Below are 12121 nucleotides of genomic sequence, written 5' to 3' on the forward strand. Positions count from 1 at the left end.
TTAATTTAGTGAACTCTGATTGGGCATTCCACAAACAAATGCGAACTATTAATTATCGGTTTTCAGCAGTGATTACAGGCGTTAATAAATAGGTACGATGTGCCTGGACATGAAAAGGTAGAAGAATATAGCCGCAGTCGATACGAGTATAACACTGTTAAAGAGTAGCCTAAAGACAGTGCCAATCCATGTATGGAAGTTGGACCAAGTGCTGCCCAGAGTGAAACAGTAGGTAGTGCATTTTGTTCCTTAGGCCAATACTAATGTTTAAACCGGAGCGCACTGAAATCTATCCCTGGAGTTAAGAGAAAAAAAGAGTTTTGTTTTGAATTATTTATATACAAAATATTATCGATATAAGTATACGTACTACGCATAAGATTTCGCGATTACACTCGCTATGTTGAACTTAACCGTACTGCATCCGTAGGTACACGTTACTTTAGTGCGATTTAGATTATAAACGATCTAGCGCCGTTTTAATAGTTTGGTTACTTGACAGAAATTAATTGTTTCCAAAATAAAGCAAGAAGTTCATTTTGGAAATAAAATAAGTCTTCTCACCTTTAGCTTGTCCAGCTGCTTGTGCATGGCTCTTGTCTTCTAACCTTCTTTTTGACTAGCTGCTTGTGTATTGTTCTTATCATCTCACCTTCAGCTTGTCCAGCTGCTTGTGCATGAATTTTGTATTCACACCTTCAACTTGTCCAGCTACTTGTGCATTTGTCCAGCTACTAGTGCATGGCTCGAATCTTTTCTTCTCTCCTTCAGCTTGTCCAGCTGCTTGTGAATGACTCTTGAATTCTCACCTTCAACTTGTCCAGTTACTTATTGTGCATTGTTCTTGTCAACTCATCTTCAGTTTGTCCAGCTGCTTATGCATGGTTCATAACAGTTTCACCTTCAGCTTGTCCAGCTTCTTGTGCATGATTATATTGTCAACTCACCTTCAGCTTGTCCAGCTGCTAGTGCATAATTCTTGTCAACTCACCTTCAGCTTGTCCAGCTTCTAGTGCATGGTTCTTGTCAATTCACCTTCAGCTTGTCCAGCTGCTTGTGCATTATTATGGTTTTCCCGCATTCAGCTTGTCCAGCTACTTGTGCATGACTCTTGTCTTCTCATCTTCAGCTTTGTCCAGCTTCTATGCATATAGTTCATGGTTATTGTCAAACTCACCTCAGATTGTCCAGCTGCTCTGCACCTCAGATGGTGCCAGGGTCTGGACCAAGTGCTGCTCTGGGCAGACCCTGGCACCATCCTTTAACTTTAAGTTTCCTACGAAGCATTCATCAATTTTTTAGAATAAGTAATCCCCTAAAAGTAATTTTATCAATGTGTGTCTCATCTTAGATGTCGAATGTCTCTATCATAAACACTTCCATATCTCATTTCTCATATGGAAGGTCATGGTGTGGTAGAGTTGGTAGTTGAAAAAGTTTGATACATAAGATCAAAGTTAATTATATTCATAATATACATAATACATAATCCATCGTGATATGAAAACAATTTACTAGTCGATGACGACCAGCCTCATTTCATTTTCATGACCACTTACTATCTGATTCCATCACCTCCAGTTCCTTTCACTGTAACTTCTGAACAGCCACTTTCATAGGTTCAGCTTGGGTGCCAAAGAATCTAACGAATCTTGGGTTGACAGTACCTACAATATTTGAGAAGTTCAAAGTTAATTATTGACTTCCCCCTATTGATGTGATATGCAAGAAAAGATGAATGATCTTAGTTACATATTACGCTTATTACCTCCTGCCATCTTTTATTTTTGTTCATAACGCCTATCACTTCATTAAAGTAACATTATCTAGTATCCACGACATTCAAAGCATCACTTACTACGACTAGTATTATTACAGGCGCTACGAAGGTAAATATTTTTTTCAGTTTCAATATTAAATATTATTTCATGATGAAGCAATTCTATTATAATCCTAAATGCTATAAAATTAACTTTAAATATTTTGTTCAAGCTCTGTCGAATGTATAGAGGTATCGATGCCGCACACAACATCTGCGGTCAGAATCGATTAAGGACATAATCTTTAACTATACAGAGCGAGTCAATATAGTCAGGGTGAGATATAATACATAGAACCTAAAATTGTATACTATAAAATATAGGAACTAAATATCATACCATTATGTAGATAAAGTTACATAACTCTACCATATTTAAAGGCTCCTTATACACAACACATATAGCATTATAGGCAGTTACTAGATAACGTTGCTCTTGAGATAATGCAGAATCTATCAAAATGTTTTGCATATAATTTGATTGATGTATCAATTACTTAATTACCTTCCGATATACATGACCAGCTTATCGATGGAGGTCCGGTCAATGAAGCAGCTTAAATAAGTTATAACCCAACATGATAAAATTGAAGAAAAAAGCCTTGAAATCAGTTATCAGATGTTATCCAATAAGGTCAAGTAAACATTTGCTAATTAACTATACAGGGTGAGTCAAAATCTAACCAAAAACTGACAAGGCAAGCCAAGGCAATCTTATTAAATATATTGACTTGGCCATCGCATGAAAACACGTGTAAATTAAATTATTTAGTGCGATGGCCAAGTCAATAATTTATGTAAAAAGTTAAAGATTTCCTGGCCTGGACTTGGTATTACATGGATCTCACAACTTTTTACCGTAGAACAACTGAGTTGCGAGACTTGGTTTTTTTGACAAGTATTGTTTTTGATGGGATCTAATATACACTTAGTGCCTGAAATAATGGTGAGAGCAAAAATATTACTTTATTATGTAAAAATTAAAAACTCTGCTAGATGACTAACTGAACAGAACATTGATTGTTTTTTTCTAAAGTTATAATTTTCCTTTAAAGGATTTCTGATATCTATCTGTCGCCCTTTACTTTAAGGGGGTCCTGCACAGAATCCTTAAAATTGACATATTTTTAAATCACGAGTGCTCTGCGAATAATGGCTTAAATACATCAAAGGAACTTGTGTAGGGTAGCCCAATCCTTGATCTAGGTCGCCGCCTTTTCGAAATTTTAAATAAATACGTAAAAAATTAATAAACAACATTTAAAATGGAGACGTATGGAAATTTTATTTCTTCGAGAACTTTGTTAATTTAACGTATGAAGCAATAATTCTTATATGGAAATGTTCAAATAAATATTTTGAAGGTCGCCCCCTTTGTCGTTTTTGGTATTAATGCATTGATGTTGAGATTTTTTGATTTTCCAAAAAAAACTTTGCCGTGAAGAAATCAACAGGCGTTTTGCTTTATCGTAGCTGTCAAGTGTCAAATGTGTGTTTGTCAATCCTTTACAGAGTAGTGTAGAGCACAGAGCATGCAAATAGTAGCTCTTTTGTTATGACTTCGATTGTTACGAAACATGTGTTTGGGACATGTACCTATTTTGATATTTATTTTATTGTATTTTATTTTTATTTTATTCTGAAAATGTAATATGAAATAAACTTTTATTATTATTTGAATTATTGTAAATGATTGGCATTTTTATATTGAGTTAGCCAGTGAAAATAGTAAATGTGTGTGTGTTCAAATAAATAAATAAATAAATAAAATCTTGTTTCAGCATACCAATGTTATAATATAGTAATAACTTAGTAATTGATCGCTATAGTGGTAAGAACGATAAACAAAAAAAAACAAAGATAAAAAACAATAAAGATGCTCCCTCACCGCTCGCATTTGAGTGTAATGTAATGTTACAGATTCGAACATTACATCAGTGAGGGAAAAAACCGACCATTACAGTAAAGGAGGAGAATCGAGCATTACAATACGCACCTTAAGGTTAATTTTCAAGTTACTTTTTTATCATAACAATGAGAACTAACAACTAAGAAAACATTAACAAAAACGAATTCACTTGGAGATTGGTGTGGTTGGGTTTGTTTTAGCAATCCCAAGAACTTTCGCATCATAATTTCTCCATTTGGTTGCATATCAGCATTCTAAAAATTATTACATAATAAAACAGTTTTTATCCTTAACTTTTCTTGGTATTTATTTATTATTAGGCATACACAACAAGTAACAATCACAAATAATATAATATAAAGAAAGTATGCTAAATGAGTAACGCAAAACAATAAGCAGTTACTTTAACGCGTTTTTCCAGTCTTCAGGGTGTGGTTTTGTAAAACAACGCCCATCTCAGGGGTGGTAAAAAAAAATTTCAAGGAAAAATCCATGAAAGCAGGAAAATGGTAGCTATTATTACGCGGACGAGCTATCGGTCAGTCACCCTGCTCTCTCGGGGTGGCGGCCGCATGTGCTCGGTGTGTGCTGGTGTAGCGGGGTACGCGGGGGTGGTGCGGGCGATAGGAAGCGCCGTCTCGAAAGTTTAAGGAGACTTTTGAATGAGGTTCTTTACTAATAAAGTAATAAGTTACAATTTTATTTATATTTTTCTTGTAATAACTTTCATATTTTATGTGTACTACCACTCCAGAGATGGGCGTTGTTTTACAAAACCACACCATGTATACATGGATTGAACGCAGCCGTAGGAAACTGCTCGTGTATATTTTGTCATTTGTTTTTTCTATGGTAATACTCTTCGTAAATCTGCGACTACAAAGTATACACGAATTTTGCATACTGAATACGGTCGTGTCTAATTTGTATTGTGGATGCTCGCGTCTCCGTTTCAAACTATACTACACGACTTACGCTTGACAAGAGTGTTAAAAAGTTAGTTTGATACTTATTTAGTAAAATTCAGTAAAATATGGAATTACATTTAAGAGTATTTTTATTTGTTATTACTTAAATATATTTTATCGAATTAATATAAAACTAGATTTTAAACAGATCTTAAACCTTGCGGATGAGTGGTTTTTAAAAATAAACTGATTAGGTAGGATTAAATAAATAAATTGATAATTTTTTTATTTAGAGTAGTAGGTACGCGGTATTTGCGTAACTGCTCATACAGTTTGGAAGAGTTTAGTAAAAAAAAGTTATTTCCAAACTATAGGTACTCGATTAGTTTCACACCCTTGCATTCTGACCATGTATAGAAAGAAAAGACGCTACGTTAACTGCCTAAGTATTCGAATTGAACGTTTAGGAAAAATACTCTTTTACGAAACTGTTTAACGCCTTTGATTAAATTGTTCATCAGAAATCAATTAGTTATGATTTTTATTGTGTAAGAATTTTTGCAGCAATACCAACAAAAAATCAAATCTTCTTTATTCCTGATTATAATACCTAACCATCCTTTACGTATTATAAATTCACTTTTTGCTTAGCAAAATTAGTGAAAATACGTGTTTTTACTCTGTGTTGAGTCTCTTTTGTCTCTACTCTGTAAAGCAGTTTGTGTGTGATCGTGTTAGTTCGTTGCGCCACCGCTAGCTCGGCTATCAAATCGTAGTTTTTCGTCCGCGCTGCACCCCCTTAATATTATGCATACGGTCTTTAAATTGTTATTTACCTTTATTTTCCTGTTAAACTGTATGATCGATCATACTTACTTAATTGCACAATGTGTAACTCGTTAAGTACTACTACGTAAACCTACTATTGCGTTTCCTTCCTTTAGCATGACAATAACAAATACATAGGTGAGTAGATCGTGTCACACTATAGAAATGCGCAAGTAAGTATTGATGCGGCTGATAGGGGAAAGTAGTACGAGATGATCCCCTTAAGCGGGAATCGCTGTAAAATACATATTTTTCAAGGTAAACAAAAAATAAAGACGATTACTACTAGTACATTTATCTATCCAACTTTCCTTATACTCATAACCAGAAATTAATTGAGGTTTCATTAAAATATTTCACTTTTTGCAAAACCTTACAAAGTGATCATCTTGTACACCCCTGTGGGTAAGATGATCCCCCAGGTAGGGGTAAGATGATCCCTATGATTCTATTCTATGATCTATTCTTTTCTGGTTGTATTCCTTTCGGAGTACCTAATTATACGAACAAATCGTTAAAAAGTTAGAAAAGAAAAACATTTACGAATTAAATAACGAAAATAACCTATTCTTTCTTAGTACCTGCTCAAAAGCGTTTAAATAATTTAAACGCTTTTTGGCTGGAGCTGTGTTGCATATAATATATCACAAATAAATTCACCTACTTCATCACCCTCTACCCCAGCACATGCTTTATGGCCCCATTTTCCACATGCATAACATTTTATCCATCCTTCACCCTTGGTATCGCTTGAAAACTTTTCTGTTCAGTACAGCCACTCAGTATCATCTTCTTCAGACTCAGGTGAGTTATATGAAGTTCTCTTTCTTTTATTTCACTTCCCTTTACCTACTCCATTGACTTTTTTGTTTTAATTCCCAGGGATCATCTCGTACATATAGGAAGGGATCATCTTGACCCAAGTCCCACTTTTTGTTAAATATTTGCTACAATAATCTACAAGTACGCGGCCATGTTTTTATGGCCAAAATATTAAAATTAAACATAATAGAAAGCCTAAAGACAACAGTAAATTACATTTAACATTGTTTGAATAAAAGTAACATAAGCTCAAAGACATGCCTATTTTAGATCAGAGGTACACAATTTTTCTTTTTTCTCGTCAAATTAGATGTATCGCTCACGCCACCATTACGATTTGACTGAGGCGGGGAGGTGTCCAGAGCTATGTTTTACCAGTGAAAGAAACTAAATGACGTTAGTGGTTTCAGCACAATCGCAAAGGATCATCTTACCCCAGGGGATCAACTCGTACTACTTTCCCCTACATAAGTTACGTTCTCGTACATTTAAAAGGGGTTTGCCCGGGGTCATGGCATCCTAATGAATCTATTAAAAATCATAATAAGCAAGGATGCTTGTGAAAGACCAATGCTATGAAGATTTTCATCGTATTATGCGTTCCATGTAGAATTACAATAATAATGGGTAGTGTACCAACTCGAGGTCAAACATTAGGTATTTCACAATGTTGAGAAAATAATGACTTGCAACTTTTATTTTCCTCATTTGATACCTACTCATCTCATTAAAACTATTGAAATGGCCAAACTAGTAAATAAAAACATTTGTTTGTCAACTACTTTATTTTTTTTTTAAACTCTACCTACTTTTATCTTTTACTTGCATGCTAAAAGACATTTTTAGCGGCCACATATGAAAACCGGTAATTAAGTCAGATTTTTTTTATACAAAACATGAGAATAATTGTCAGATAGGGATAAATTAGACTTTCATGTAAAAATCACAGGCAGCCAACACAAGTTTCCAAAGTTTCTACGTTTGTACAGAGCCTAATACAAAAAACATTCGTACCTATCTCAATTCCGATATGACATGGGGCAAAGCTTATCAATCAGATATTCCTTCACAATAAAGAATGACGCTACAAAAATCTGTAGCGATATAAATGGTCGTTTAAAAATATGACGTGACTATTTCTTAGGAACTTACCCGATGGCCTTTAAATAATCAAACATAATTTGTTATCGCGAATCTCTACGTCAGAATAACTATTTGCCTATTCTATAAAATTAATCTAAAATGCTTCTCCGTAACAAGTGGCATAGAGAGTGAAAAATAGTATACCGTTTTCATGAAGATTAGCATTATGAAGTAAGGAATTTTCATTCGTGACGACCTGTATAAGACGGTTTATGAGGTTTTGTGCTGTTAGTTAAATTTCAACTTATAAAAGATTCTCTACCCTCTCATAATTAGATTTTAGACTAAGTACATATTATTGTTTCGTGAAAGGCTCTATCAACTCTACACGTAATAGTAGGTCGCTAGGTAGGTACTATTTTTATGGACTACTTACACAGGTCACACATTCGGGGATCTAACTGACATTTGCATATCAGGTATCCACAATCAACAATATTTTCCTTCAAAATAAGGTAAATAAATGAAGTTCCGAGAAATAGTTACTAACAAAGAATTAGTAAATAACTTAATGCCTTCTTTGCAAAGTGGTTAAATGGTTCTGCGTTCGATTCCAATCAGAGGCATACAAAGTACTTACTAAGTTTTTCATTGTAGATGACTTACCTTTGCTGTCTGTAACTGCAGATGTAGAGCGAAACTTCCTGTACCAAATTCAATTAGAAAACTAACCAAGAGGCGCATTCAAGGAAAATAAATAAAGTTGAGCGTACTATTCACGCTTGTCTTGTTTTTTCACTTGCATTTCCGTTGCTACGAACAAAGTTTCCACTCGTAGCGGAAAGAGGAAAATGCGGGCAATTGAAGAGCCTAATGCTTATGACTCACGATGACATTTTATTTCTACTTACATATTAATTATTTATGCTATATTTCCTCCTCCATTATGTAATCTCCGATTCCCCGATGTCATCCAGTCGATAACGGTCATAGCCACCATCATCAAACAACCACAAAAACAAGTGAAAACACGTGTAAAGAGAAATATTATAATCTATCTGTTGACCCCGGACCTTATTAACACGATGCCATGATATGATTATTGATATAAACACGCATTTTACTGCTTAACTATCTCAAGTTGCAGTTATCAAATTAAAAAATATTGTTACCTACTTGCGTATCAGTTTTTCTTCGCAGTTGCTTTATGAAATAATAATAAGTATTTACATCGGCTATTAACTTAGGTTAAGTACTTTATTAATTTATCGATGAATGTCGACCTACCTAGTAAATAAAGCTAAGTTATCAATTATTATGACTTGTTCCTTTGTACAGACCTAAGTGACAAACAGAAATCTGTTATCCATGACAATGGTAATGGGTGTGAAATGCTAGATGCATAATCGCGAAGGGGAAATTCGGAAGAAAGAATGAAAGGAAAATTCTGGAAAATGCACACAATCGCGAAGGGGTGGGTGGGACTCTCCTCACTTATCCATACGATTACATCACATCACAATTTTATTATGTAAAAACTTATCATATCAACAGAGGTTACAGGTCGTAGATTGTACTTATTTTAAAAATAAGTATTTTGTAATACATCAATTTTATTTTTTTGCCCAAATTATCAACATCAAAGACCTTTATCAGTAGATCATAGGCAGAGCAAGGTCTGATGTATGAAATTTAAAGTAGGTACCTAAACTATTCATGACAAGCTAGTGAACGCCAGACCAACGTCATTTTATAAAAGCTGAAAGTTTGTCAGCGTACTAACATAGGATAGAATGTTGGTGAATCGTGGCTTTGGCAGCTATCCTAAAAAAACTGACTGGCTAGGAGTTGGAACTGTCAAAACTGTCTGGCTGATGAGGAAACTTACTTCTAATTATAGCATTTCTCTATTTTAGTTGAAATGGAACGCGAAAGTTTTAAATCTTAAAAGAAACAAGTCATTGCTATTCCTACTAAATAACGTCACAGACGGTTATTAGTAGATACTGTTGAATGGACGCGCATTATATTTGACCTGAACCTAACCTGTTATAAGATAAACAGCTAGTCCATACCAGTTCATATTATATAGCCACTTTTATTTTCGTTCAGAAAATATATAATAATTATAATTTCGTTACAGACAGTGGTGACTGAGTTTGTTGCGGCGCTTCTTCTCAGCACTTGCCAAATGTTGGTCTCGAAGCGCTGGTAGGGTAAAAAGAATATGAGACATGTAGAGGCTCCTTAAGAGCATATGACGATTTGTAAGAACTATTTATTAGTCTAAACAAATAAAGAAATTTTGACTTTGACTTTGACTTTGACTTTGTTCTACACTGTCATAATGCAGACACATGATCCAATCTAGTACCTAGTTGGAAGAACTTAAATTATTTTTATATTAATTATGTAACTTACCTACTTACTAACCGAAAGCACTCGTCTTGAATGACTCGGAGGAAGGAATTGTAGAGGATTTTGGTCTAAATGGAGAAGGGCAGAAAATGTTAGATCTGCACCAGTGGGATTAAAATTACAAATAATATTATTTATTGCTGTGTAGCTGAGATGATGATGATGATGAGGTAGGTAAGTATGAAGATATTAATTAATGGATCAATAAAATTAAAATGCGCTAAGCCACAGGTTCAGCCAGATCGATATGCCACTCGTAAATGCACTCGATAAATAGGTAAAAAATATTAATTACCTCATGAATAAGCATCAACGGATTAAATACCCTGATTACTTTGATAACAGAGAAAATTTTAATAGGTACCTAGTTATTATAAATGACTAGCTTTCCGCCCGCGGCTTCGCCCGCGTGGAATTTTGTCTGTCACAGAAAAACTTTATCGCGCGCGTCCCTGTTTCAAAAACCGGGATAAAAACTATCCTATGTTCTTTCCCGGGACTCAAACTATCTCTATGCCAAATTTCATCAAAATCGGTTGCGAGGTTTAAGCGGGAAAGCGTAACAGACAGACAGACAGACAGAGTTACTTTCGCATTTATAATATTAGTTGGGATAACACTTTCCGCATCGCACAGAGAAATAATGCATCGATGGGAAATCTGCTAAGGTATCCTTATATTTTTCCTTTACTTACAATGGTATTTGTTTGTTATAAAGACCCAACTCTCGTCAAGTGCAGAGTTTAAAAAAAGTATACCTAATGCTTTATAGATTTGTTTCAGTATAAACGGCAGGTTACTTTTCACTTACACTGAAAATTTTATTGTGAGCTTTACTCCTTTTATTATTTAAGCGAGAAGAATGTGGATTTCGAACTTATCTGTTCAATGTTAAAACCAAGAATAACATAAATTACGTTTGCAAAACATAGCCGATATTGTTTAAGAACCTATGACAACTTTGATAAACTTTAACTTTCAAATATACACGCAATAATATCGCGATTTCATGATTGGCTGTTTTTAAACGTGTTTCTGATGTAACTGTTTCGTAATATTCTAAGCTCACAAACACAACTAGATCTTCTATTCCTTATACTATAATTTTATTAGTAATAAATATCTCCCTCTTAACAACCCTTTGAAGAAACTTGAATAAAGGTTGCATTAAATTTTACATATAAAACATACTTACTTAGTAGCTTATAATAGTTACCAATGACTCTTTCAAGACGTTTCCTGTCTTTACTGAATTGTTATAATGCTTAATTAAAAGTGTTTACATAAAGAAATCTGGTAATACATAAACACACCGTATATTTACAAAACAAAACTTTTTAAAAGCTGACCTGTGTCCCCAACAAAAGTTTTCTAAACATAAAAAATGATAAAGGAGTTCAATGTATCTCTGACGAGTAAGTAGTGATGAGGAGCATTGAGAACCGTATTTTTTATTAAGCAGACCTTGTGATGCTGGAATTATATGGGATATTTTACACGATTACAAACCTACGGGTAGGTGATAGTGATAAACCTAATGATAGTCATTGATGCTACGATCGGAAAAGATGCCTAGAAAGACCAATGATTAGCCTGGCAAAGATTATACAAATGGCCCATTTGAATTAATAGGACAAAACCAAAACAAAAATATTATTCTCAATAACACAAGTATCCATCCAATAATAATCTAATAACATAAACATTTCTGTTGCATGAACATGTCACATAGAGTTGAGAACAACATTGATAAAGAAAGTTATTATTGTTAGTTAGATGCTGGATGCTATGAACCTTTCGTACCATGTTAAATGAGAAGTCTATATTCACCAGTAAATCCGGAGGTAGATTGTGATATGTGCGCAATGTACAAATATAAATTGTAGGTACCTTTTTTATCAAAAGACACTGACCTAAACCTAAAATCTAAAACCCAAAACTAATCAGAGCTTTACAGGTATGTACAAAATTTAAAATTCTCGTGCTCATCGCACTAACATTTGTCCCCATCTGGATTCGAACACGCGATCGGATGATTTCAAACTCGTAAGGCGAATCGTCATGCCGGATCGCTATTTATCAGAGTTGTCAGGCATGTACTGAGATTTAAAAATAAGTAATTAGCCTAAAATGTTACATCAACATTATACTTAGTTCACAATGTGGGAAAATTTCATCATGCATCGTCTACCTAAGCGCGCCTGATTCGCAAAGGCATAAGGCTTATACCTACTTACTTTCGGATTTACACGTGCCAATTCTGAGGCTGTTTACTGAAAACATTTAACGCGTTTTGGTATGCAACGCTAGAAGTAATTTGAACCCTAGCGAGAC

This window comes from Ostrinia furnacalis, unplaced genomic scaffold, assembly GCF_004193835.3.
Source record: "Ostrinia furnacalis isolate ACB-3 unplaced genomic scaffold, ASM419383v2 OfSCF3022, whole genome shotgun sequence".
Lineage (NCBI taxonomy): Eukaryota > Metazoa > Arthropoda > Insecta > Lepidoptera > Crambidae > Ostrinia > Ostrinia furnacalis.